We start from the raw sequence: 12,380 nt of genomic DNA, 5'->3' as shown, positions 1-12,380 counted from the left end.
CCCACTCCAAACTCACACCCCTGGTGGAAAAAACCCAGCCTATGCTGGTTTTAGCTTGTCAGCAGGCTGGATTTAAAGGGTTTTGGCCACTTTCCCAGCCTGGCCAGGTTGAGAGACCAGCTAAAACCAGCTGCTTCCAGCTTAAACCAGCTAAGACCAGCCAACCAGCCTAGGCTGGTTTAGCTGTTTTTTTCACCAGGGACAGAATAACATTTGTTGGAGTTTGGGAAAGATTTGCTGCTACTGCTAATCGTAGCATGCTAAAAGCAATTTATGCTAATCGTAGGCTATTACATGTAGCATATAATGAATTATGTGAAGTCATGTTGGCTGTCTAACATCATCTTCTCTGTTACAGCTAGTCTCAAACATCTGTAAAACCAATCAAAAAAAGCTAGTCAGGCCAATATTCTTGAAAATTTAGAGGACCAGAGGAGGTGCTGTTGTTTTACTGTCAATTCTGAGACTTTCGTGGTCTTTCAGCCCTGCTGAAAAAAAAGCTAAAACCAGACTAGGCTGGTTTGAGCTGGAAGTAGCTGGTTTTAGCTGGTCTCCCATCCTGGCCAGGCTGGGAAAGTGGCCATAACCCCTCTAAAACCAGCCTGGGAGTTATTTCAGCAGGGAGTTCCCACAATTCAAGTCTTAAAGATGTAGTACTAGCCACTAGCATTGACAAAAGGAATTACAAAAGTTAGAATTTGCAGGCGTTTCTTGGAAAAATTTGTTACTACAAATCGTAGAATGTTAAATGCAAAATATGCTAACAAAGGGCTAGTCCTTGAGGCATATAATTATTAAAATGGAATTACGAAACATTTTTCAGAACCTTTTTTTGCTGTATCTATTCTAGTTTGGCAGAAAAGATTTGATTTACCATGTTTTACCATAATGTTAATTGAAGTAACTGTGCTTGGCAGATAAGATAAACTTTTTACCATAGTTTACCATTACCTTTACCATAGTTTTACCTTAGTAACATTGATTGTGGTTATTGTGCTAGTTTGGCATAAATAATTTAAGTTTTACTATAGTAACACTGATGGTAGCATCTGTGCTAGTTTGGATAAAAAAGGTTATGTTTACCATGGTTTTACGATAGTAAAATGAATGGTAATATCTTGCTGGTTTGGCAGAAGAGGTTTGATTTACCATATTTTTATCCGAGTATCACTAATTGCAGTAACCTTGCTAGTTTGAGAGATAAGCTTAAGTTTACCATGATTCACCATAATATTAATTACAGTAATAGTAAGTACAGCAAGTGTGGCAGATGTCAGATTACCGTGGTTTTACTATAGTAACATTAGTTGCAGTAACAATGCTAGTTTGGCAGGAAAGAGTAACTGTATAATGGTTTCACCATTTTAACTTTGATTTGAAATAGCTACGCAGAAAATGTGAGAAAAAGTTAGTCTTTCCTGCCAAACTTTTTTTTTTTAGCGATTGTTAAAATTATATTTTCCCAATACAAACACATAAATTAACATTTGTTGAAGTTTCTGAGAAAGATTTGCTACTACCCTGGTGAGAAAAACAGCTAAAACCAGCCTAGGTTGGTTGGCTGGTTTTAGCTGGACAGCAGGCTGGTTTTAGAGGGGTTTTGGCCACTTTTCCAGGCTGGTCTTAGCTGGTCAGTTTGGGAGACCAGCTAAAACCAACAACTTCCAGCTAAGACCAGCCAACCAGCCTAGGCTGGTTTGAGTTTTTTTTTTCAGCAGGATACTGTTAAGCATAGCATGTTAAACACTGTATATGCTAACACAGGCTAGTCCATTCAGCATATAATTAAGTATTAAAATGGAAATGTGAAACATTTTTCAAACGGGTTTCTTGATTTTTTTTTTTTTTTTTTTTTTTAGCTATTGTTTAAAAAATTTCCCCACTCCAAACTCACAAAGAATAACATTTGTTGGAGTTTCTGAGAAAGATTTGCTACTACCCTGGTGAAAAAAACAGCTAAAACCAGCCTAGGTTGGTTGGCTGGTTTTAGCTGGTCAACCAGCCTGGATTTAGCTGGACAGCAGGCTGGTTTTAGAGGGGTTTTGGCCACTTTTCCAGCCTGGCCAGGCTGGTCTTAGCTGGTCAGACTAGGAGACCAAACCAGCAACTTCCAGCTTAAACCAGCTAAGGCCAGCCAACCAGCCTAGGCTGGTTTTAGCTGTTTTTTTCAGCAGGGAATTGTTAATCATAGCATCTTAAGCACAGTTTATGCTAAACGTAGGCTTGTCCTTGTAGCATATAATTACGTATTAAAATGGAATTGCGAAACATTTTCCAGACCGGTTTCTTGAGTTTTTTTTTTTTTTTTTTTTTTAATTTAGCTATTGTTTAAAATATTTTCCCACTCCAAAAATTTGCTACTACTGCTACTAATCATAGCATGATAAAAGCAGTATATGCTAACTCATGAAGTATGCATCTGAAGCGTTTTACATTCAGGTTAGCTTGGTTTACTGTTACAACTAATCTCAAACGTCTAAGCTAATCAGTTTTTTTTTTTTTTGTTTTTTGTTTTTTTGAAAATGTGAGGTTTCTTAGCGATTTCCCACTCCAAACTCACACAGAATAACATTTACAGGAATTCCTGGGCAAGATTTGTTACTGCTACTTATCGTAGCATGTTAAACGCAATATATGCTAACACAGGATAGTCCTTGTAGCATATAATTAAGTATTAAAATGGAATTGCAAAAAGTTTTTTCTGACAGGTTTTTACAGTTTTTAGCTATTGTTTAAAAACTGTTCCCACTCCAAACTTACACAGAATAAAATGTGTTGTTTTTGAGAAAGATGTGCTACTACTACTAATTGTAGCATGCTAAATGCAATATACGGCTAATCCATGTAGCATACAGTATAATGAAGTACTTAAACATGTTCGTAAGCATAATATATGCTAAATTCAGAAAGTACTAGCTAGTATTTTTCCCGTAGTGAAAAATTTTGGGAAATATTGAAGATTGAAGGAGCCATTGTTGTTTACTGTCACTTTGAAGACTTGTTAAATGCATACAGATTCCTAAAGTCCAAATCTTAAATGTGTAACGTGACTTTCGCGTCACTAGTGAAACCTTTCATGTTAAAAACAACGTAAGCTAGTTTGCTGGTAGCAAAAAGCCCTTAAAAGCATCAAACCAAACTAGCTAATCAGGTGGAAAGATTTTTTCATAGCGGAAGCGTTGCAGACTGGATGTGAACTTGCTAAAAATGTAGCTAGCTTAACCACTGTACCCTAAATTAGCTTTAAAACATTTGCTGGTCTTAGTCAGGCTGACGTCCTTTGACGTTTTGGGCACTTTTAAGCTTAGAGACCAGCTAAACCAGAGCAGTTTAGCTTGTATGAGCAGGGGAATATGCTAATCGCTGCGGCATATGTCTAAAAGAAAGAACTGCTCAAAATAAATCCCTTTCATAAGTGATTTAATACACCTTTGTGTTGAGAATCGTTCACTCCACATGTGGACGGCGTAGCGGATGGGTGAAGGAACAGCTCAATTGCTCTTCCATCAGTCTGTAAGTGATTGCCGCCCTCTCCACTTTTCCTAATCCCAAGGTATTGTGCTCCTCCTTTATGTGTTTGACTAGTGCTTTATTTACCCTCTATTGGTGCGGTTAGGTGCGCTCTCGAGAAAATCACGCTCGCACACACGAGCGCTCCGATAATTGCCGCCGTCGCAAAAAAAGCAGCCGTGTCTAAATTGTCAGAGAGAGCTGTAATTGTTTTGGAAATTATTTATTCATTTGATTGCAGGGCATTAGTGAAACAGCTATGCTAACAGGATGAGAGATTCGCTTCTCGGCTGTTTTTTTTTTTTTTTCCCCCTTGCAAACGTTGAATAGGAATTAAAGATCATTACGGTGTAAAAGACGACAGCCAAGTGCACAATAAGTACTCAAATATGATATCCATTAGAATCGAAAGTACACAGGTTTTTATTTGTAGCATCATGTTTTGACTGGGTTAGTTGGTGTAGCTATTTTCCAACCCGATTTTTTAGCAATTTCTACATATTTTATGAGGTGGCTAATCCGTACGACCTCACTCGTACAAAGTCGTATGATTTTTCATACAAATTTTTCCCCAATTTGTATGAATTCGGGTGAATGGCCTACCCCTAACCCTGCCCCTAAACCTTCCTGACCCTGGGGTCCAGACAAATCGTACAATTAAGGTCATATGAATTAGCCACCATGTAAAATACGTACAAATTGGTTGTGAGGTAATGTTGCTATGTTCATTTGTTCACCACGTGTAGAAGCATAGAAAAACATTTACGAATTACGCACCTCGTAAAATACACGCCAATTGGTCGTGAGATAACATTGCACATAAAAAGATTTGTACGAATTAGCCATGCGTATAAATTGTTCGTGAGATAACGTTGCTATGTTCACTTGTTCGCCATGTGAAAGCGTGAAAAAATGTGTATAAATTAGCCGTCTCGTAAAATGCGTACGAATTGGTTGTGAGTTAGCGTTGCTATGTTCACTTGTTTGCCATGTGAAAGTGTAGAAAAATTTGTACGAATTACACACCTCATAAAATACGCACTAATTGGTTGTGAGATAACATTGCACAGAGAAAAATTTGTACGAATTTGCCACTGCATAAAATATGTATAAATTGGTCGTGAGATAACGTTGCTATGTTCACTTTTTCGGCATATGAGAGCGTGGAATAAAATTGTACAAATACGTAGGAATTGGTTTTCATATAATGTTGCTATGTTTACTTTGATTTTAGTTTTTGTAAAAAATTTTTGTAATTGTTTGTGTACATTTAAATAGTATCATCATATTTATTAATAAGTTAAATTAGCCTTTTATATTTTCAGTTTTCATTCAAATTTTAGGTTCAGTTTAAAAAAAAAAAATATATATATATATATATATATATATTAGGGCCGGGACTTTAACGCGTTAATTTAGATTAATTAATTACACAAAAATAACGCGTTAATTTTTTTAACGCATTTTAATCGCACTTAATTTTGCACCGCAGAACGTTTCTCACTGGATGAGTTTCAGCGGACCGATTATACTGGAGCACCAACTAGCGTTTAGACAAAGGAATGCGCATATCACCGCAGCACATCGAGCCTCAGGTATCACCTCAATGCTTTTACAGAAGGTCTACCTACCTATAGGGTACCTGAATTTCTGAAATGAAGGCTAGTGTATTTCTAAATATCCCAGTGTTTCCCCTACCATTATCTTAGGGGGGCTCGTTTACAATGTCTCCTCCAAGAAAACACGGACTGGATCGCGGACTCCATTCATAAAAAACGAATTTACTATAGCACGGCATGCCATGTAAATTCGTCGATTTTTGGATTGATAAATCAAAAGTTGGTCTGTCACTTAATTCAAATCGCGATATGGACTAGTGTCTGTGAAAACTGAAATGCAAAAAGACCGTTTTAATATGAATCCTGCATGTACCGTTTGCCTCTGTATGTTAAAATGGCAGAGACGCGTTTTTTTACACTGCACGCGTGATGCTCCAGTTAATTTTTGGCATTTGCATCTCAAATGAACAGATAGACTCAATCTCCAAAGCTACTGTCAGTGTCACTTTTACCGTTTCATTTGAGAAAACTAGCATCATATCATACTTTACACACAGAAACTTCACGGCAACCTGTCAAAATAAAAGTACGGTTTAACATGAAACAGAACAATATTCCTATTTAAATAATTGACAAAAAACAATATGATAAAAAATAAATATAACAACAAGATTAACCACTTAATTTTGGAAAAAAATACTATGATTATTATTATTTATTGATTTTAACATTTGATTAAAAATAAATAAATGTTTATGCTTTCATTTGATTATGAGAAAAATTAAAACACAAGAATTTATAAAAAAAAAAAATAGCAAAAGATTGTAAAGTCCTATTGTTCAAAATGTTAAAATAGAGAGTTTTGGATTTATTTGTTCACTGAAATAAATGTTTTCGTTATGGGAAACACTGTATCCTATTGCTACAGTTAATGGCAATATTGCACTGGTCTGTTGGACTTGGTTGAACAAAAATAAACAATATTTTGTTGCTTAAGTTTATGTATTCAGTCATTATTCAATGGTATACTAAAAATCCATATGAAAAAACTTACTTCTCACTGTTCTCAGGTCAAATATTTATATGCGATTAAAATGCGATTAATTTCGATTAATTAATTACAAAGCCTCTAATTAATTAGATTAATTTTTTTAATCGAGTCCCGGCCCTAATATATATATATATATATATTTAGAATTAACTTTTATTTCTGTTTTGGTTTTTGCAATTTTATTAATTTGATTATATTTTAGTTTGCCAAATATTTATAAGTTTTTTTTTATTAATATTATTTATATATTACTATAGTATTTATTAATAGTCACACCCCAGGACTGTTAGAGTCGTCAGCCCTTCCTCCGTCGGCTCCACCGTGGGCCGTCATCAGGGCTGTGGCCTGGGTCTTGCCTGGCTACTTTTGCTTTGGGTTTCCTCCCTCCGTCTGATCCACCCTGGACCCTTCTGTCTCCTCCTTGGCTTCTCCCTCCATCATCACCTCCTTGGACTTTGCTTATTGTCCTCTTCCTGGGAATCTGTCCTCCGCTGAAGCCTCCACCTGTACGACTTCCTCTTTCCATCCCACATCCAATTCTTTGTTCACCTCCTTAGTCCCCTCCCTTCTTCTACGGCACGAGGTCGTGCCTTCCGGGAGGGAAGCAAACTGTCACACCCCGGGACTGTTTGTGTTGGTTTCTCCCTCATGTGCCCATATATGGTTGTTCTTGTTTCCTGTCCTTGTTAAGTCATTATTAGTTACCTTGTCTCTCCTGTGACTTAAAGGGGTCATCGGATGCAAAACTCACTTATCCTTCCAATTCTGCCTTGGTGGGTCATTGACCCACCATCGTCTTAGGACTCCACTCCTGCGGCTGTGCCTCGTCGCTCCATCCCACCGGCTCCATTGGGCTCCTTCCTCCCTCCAGCTCCACCTCAGTCCTCTGTCAGTCCTTCCTCCAGCTCCACCTCAGTCCTCTGTCGTGGACCTCCGGATCTCTGCCTCGGTCGACAGAGCCTTGTGCTCCTCCTTGGCCCTCCGGATCCTTGTGTCGCCTCTGGCTCCACCTCCACTTGCTCTGCCACTGTCGGGCGGCCCCCTAGAGTCGTCAGCCCTTTCTCCACCATGGCTCCTTCCTCCGTCGGCTCCACCGTGGACCGCCATCAGGGCTGTGGCCTGGGTCTTGCCTGGCTACTTTTGCTTTGGGTCTCCTCCCTCCGTCTGATCCACCCTGGACCCTTCTGTCTCCTCCTTGGCTTCTCCCTCCATCATCACCTCCTTGGACTTTGCTTATCGTCCTCTTTCTGGGAATCTGTCCTCCGCTGAAGCCTCCACCTGTACAGACTTCCTCTTTCCATCCCACATCCAATCCTTTGTTCACCTCCTTAGTCCCCTCCCTTCTTTCTTCTACGGCGTGAGGTCGCGCCTTCCGGGAGGGGAGCAAACTGTCACACCCCGGGACTGTTTGTGTTGGTTTCTCCCTCATGTGCCATATATGGTTGTTCCTGTTTCCTGTCCTTGTTAAGTCATTATTAGTTACCTTGGTCACCTATGTCTTAATTAGTTCCCTGTTATCACCTGTCTTTATGAGTTGCATTCAGTTCATTTTTTGTCATCCGGTCTCAAGGTTATGTATGTGTGTTTACTACCCTCCTATTGTGGATTTACCTGTGTGGATTATATTAAAGACTGCCTTTTATCTTCATCTTTGTGTTGCGCTTCTTTCCTCAAACACACCGTGACATTAATATTTTGAATTATTATTATTATTTTTTTTCAGTTTTACTTTTACCTTTTTAATATTCTCACTTTTAATGTTAATTTTAGTTTAGGTTTTGAGTAATTATACAATTTTGTTATGCTTTTTTTAAATTTAGATTAAGCCCTAATTACTTTTTTTTTAAGTTTATTTCTTGCAATTTTACTGTAATTGTAAATAAGTTTTTAGGATTTTGTATTTACCACTTGCCAATGTTTTGAATCGGCTTTTACATTTTTTTACATTTAAATTTATTTAAATGTATTTTTAGTTTTAGCTCTTGTAATTTGAGTATTGCAGTTTAAACGTTCATTTTAGTTAGTTGGTAAATCCACATTTCTAAGTTTTGTTTAAGATTGAATTTTTCATCTAATATTTCTGTTTCATTTTATTTCACTGCTGTAATAGTTTAAGGTTATGTTTTTAACAGCACTGGCATCAGGTGTGGTAATGTGAGGGTACACCGAGGTCATTGACCATTCAGTAGGTTTCAGGGCTTGACCTTTCACCTCTATCCTGCTGACAAACCAAACAGCTCAAGGTTTGCCTGCTTAGATTCTCAGCTCATTGCTTTTACTTCTTGAAATCCGTCGAGTGAAACACGGCGATGCTGTGAGGTGCTTGAGTTCAGTCTTTTATACGAATGTAAAAGCATCTTTTTCCAATCTGAAAGGCGCTTTCTTCAGCCGGCGTGACTTGCGCGTCTTCACAGTGTTCTAGTGAAACATCTCCAGCTCGAACAGAATATGTAAATGTAATATGCTCATACCATATTAAGGCTCGATGTCTCTTTGATGGCTTCACCATAGCAACCGGATAACTTTCACTTGCTGCAACATTATGCTAATACACTGGCGCTTTCGCTCGGACGGAAAAACGCATTATTAGTCTCTCGTAGTCGCCTTACGAGTCTGTGTGTGATGATACGCATGCCAAAGGATTGTTTTTTTTCTGTTTTGATTCACGGGTTTGGAAGAAAGTAGGCGCTGAGGGCTTTAAAATAGTCATGAAACAGGGATTACAATGCTGGAATGGTTGGAAAATGAAGGTACAAGTGAAAATAGGAGGCTCCTGTACTGTACTGTTTGTCAAGATACAGCAACCTCTGCCGTATCTTGCCGTCGCTCAGGCTTTTCACTTAAAATAGAAAAGCCTTACCTTTTGAAAATAATTGAGTTGCTATATTATAATACGGACACACACGCATTAAAAATGCTGCTGCAGTTAGTTACGACAACGTAATATTTGTTGAGATAATGTGATTAAAACTAGTTAACAAGTTAACAAAATTGATCATTTTAAGTCAAGCACAAGTATGTATTTTAAGTGTAAACAACGCATTATTACTTATTCTAATGTGAAATTTTAAGTTGTGATAACTAATCACACCAAACTTTTAGTACAGTTTATTTTTTGAATAACAGTACAGATGTTTGTTTTTTTGTTTGTTTGTTTGTTTATTCCCCATCCCCTGTAATAATTATAATAATAATAATTATTATTATTATTATAAATTTTAAATATATTATTTAAGACCCTACTTTTCTGCATAATAGTAAAATTCTTATTTATTTATTTTATTACTTTTCAAAAGTTTGGGCAGCTCATTGTTTTTGCTATTATTATTATTATTATTATTATTATTATTATTATTAATTTAAATATATATTAAGACCCCATATTTCTGAATATTAGTACAAATGTATTTATTTTGTTCATTTATTTATGTATGCATTTATTTATTTACAGTAATTTTCAAAAGATTGGGCAGATTATTATTATTATTATTATTATTATTATTATTATTATTAATTTAAAATATATAAGAACCCACATTTCTGAATAATAGTAAAATGCTTATGTATTTATTTATTTTATAACTTTTCAAAAGTTTGCACAACTTATTATTATTATTATTATTATTATTATTATTATACATTTAATATGTATTAATATATTATATATATATTATTTAAGACCCCACATTTCTGAATAATAGTAATATTTATTTATTTATTTATTTATTTACATGCTACTTTTCAAAAGCTTTGACAGTTCATTATTATTATTATTATTATATTATTATTATTATTATTATTATTATTATTATTATTATTATTATCATCAATAATTTTAAATATATATTAAGACCCCACCTTTCTGAATAATGGTATAATTTATTCATTCATATTTATTTATTTATTTATTTAGTAAGAGCCAACATTTCTGAATAATAGTAAAATTCTTATTTGTTTGTTTGTTTTTACTACTTTTCAAAGGTTTGGGCCACTCATTATTATTATTATTATTATTATTAATATTGGTGTTGCTATTATTAATATAATAATAATAATTTATTATTTGTTATTGTATTAATATTTATTTATTACTTTGGACCCATAATAATAGTACAGTGCATTTATTTGTTTGTTTGTTTTTTCTCCCACACATTTCTTAATAATTTTAATAATACGATTTTAATAAAACTTTTTTTTTAATTTAATAAATTCTTTGTTTTTATTTATTTTCACTGCTTTCAAAAGGACAGCTTATTATTAGTAGTAGTAGGAGTAGTAGTAGTATAATTTATTTATTTAAAATATATCAAATAAGCCCCCAATAATACTAAAATTGTATTTATTGATTATTTACTTTACAAAAGTTTGGACAACTCATTATTATTATTATTATTATTATTAATATTTTTGTTTTTTTATTAGTCGTTATTACATTAATATCTATTCATACATTACATTGGACACATACTCATTCTTTTATTAGTATTATTGTTGTTGTTTGTGTTCAATTTTCCCATGCATATTTGTAAGTAATATTAATATTACATATTTATTTATTTATCTATTTATTTTTGCTTCTTAACTATAATTTTAAAATTTTCAATTGCATAATTTTTTCTTTTTTAATTTATTTTTTATCTATTATTTATTTTTGCTCCTTCTTAACTATCATTTTTAAACTTTAAATTGTTAATTTTTTTTCTCTCTTAAACATGCTTTTAAGAAAGGAGCTATATAAATAATTATGGTAGTAATAATAATATGATTTGGAATTGATTTCTGGAAACTGGTTTCAATGATTCATTGAAAAGATCCTCCATTGTCCGATGTTCTGGTCCACTTCAATTCACCCGCAACTTCAAAACTAACTTTTTCCTTCGTGAGAGGAAGGTCAATCGATATCGCTTTTCGTTTTCAATTCAAAGCACCGTCAATAAACTTCTCAAGGAGCTGTAATTTCACATAAGAGAGATAAACGGCACTTGAGAGGCGATACAAATAACCGCAGGCCTTTCAAGTCGCTCCTTGACGGCCCTGGCTGAATAAGCATCATTTCTGGCCTCTTTTAATGTCGTGGATTTGGTGAAGTAAATTATAATCGAGTCCGGTGGAGCATGAACGCCTCACTCATGCAATCTGTTGACAATGTGTTATTTGTTCCTCTGCCGCTCTTTGTCCCGCGTGGCTCGCCGCTCCCCTAAATAAAGCCAAAAAGAGCCGGATGGAGAGGGGAAAGTGATTATTAAGTTAATGCAGCCGCTTCTGGGGTGGCGCGATCTTTACACGGTTCAGGGAGTAACGACTTCGGCCGGCGCGATGAAAACATTCGACGGCTTTCAGAGGCAATTACTGGAGCTCTCAATCACAGCCGCTGCTCTGAATGTCAACCAAGGACCTCCGTCGCTTCACTTGCACCGAACGGAGGCCGCCGGACAATTTCAGGCCGAAAAACATCCCGAGTGCTTTTCCCGCTCATTTTCTCTGTGGGGGTTTCGAAAAGTCTTCGGGAGTCGAGAGCTGTGAACCGAAGCAACTCAAACACTTGATTTGAAGCAAAAAAGTACCTGGAGTTTAGAGAAAAAGGATGTGTTTATGAGGGAAATTAGCTATTTTTTGGCTGCGGTGAATGGGTGCCGTCAAAATGAGAGTCCAAATATTTGATTAAAACATTAAAGTAATCCACAAGTAATCCAATAAGTAATCTCATTACTATTGCGAAGCCAAAAGCTGCATGTTTGTAAGAAAAATTCATGGCGTCTATAATCCATAATAAGACTTTCTCCAGTTCAAAAATAAAACTTAAGGATGGATTTTTTTTTTTAGCTTTTGGCTTCTTCTCAAGATGTTAACTGATGGACTGGAGTGGTGTGGATTACTTGTGGATTATTGTGATGTTTTTATCAGTTTGGACTCTCATTCTGATGGCACCCATTCACTGCAGATGATCCATTGGTGAGCAAATGATGGAAAAAATAAATAAATAAATGGCAGTGCAGTGGCTAGTAAAATAAATAAATAGAACTATAAATAAATAAATAAAATAAATGGCAGTGGCCAGTAAAATAAATAAATAAAACTATAAAAAAAATGGCAGTGGCCAGTAAAATAAATAAATAAAACTATAAATAAATAAATGTCAGTGGCTATTAAAAAAAATAATAATAATAAATGTCAGTGGCTAGTAAAAAAATTAAATAATAAATGTCAGTGGCTAGTAAAAAAAAAAAAAAAAATATATATATATATATATATATATATAT

The sequence above is a fragment of the Garra rufa genome, chromosome 7, assembly GCF_049309525.1.
Source record: "Garra rufa chromosome 7, GarRuf1.0, whole genome shotgun sequence".
Classification (NCBI taxonomy): Eukaryota; Metazoa; Chordata; class Actinopteri; order Cypriniformes; family Cyprinidae; genus Garra; species Garra rufa.
The sequence above is the reverse complement of the archived record's forward strand: the minus strand, read 5'-3'. Positions refer to the sequence as shown.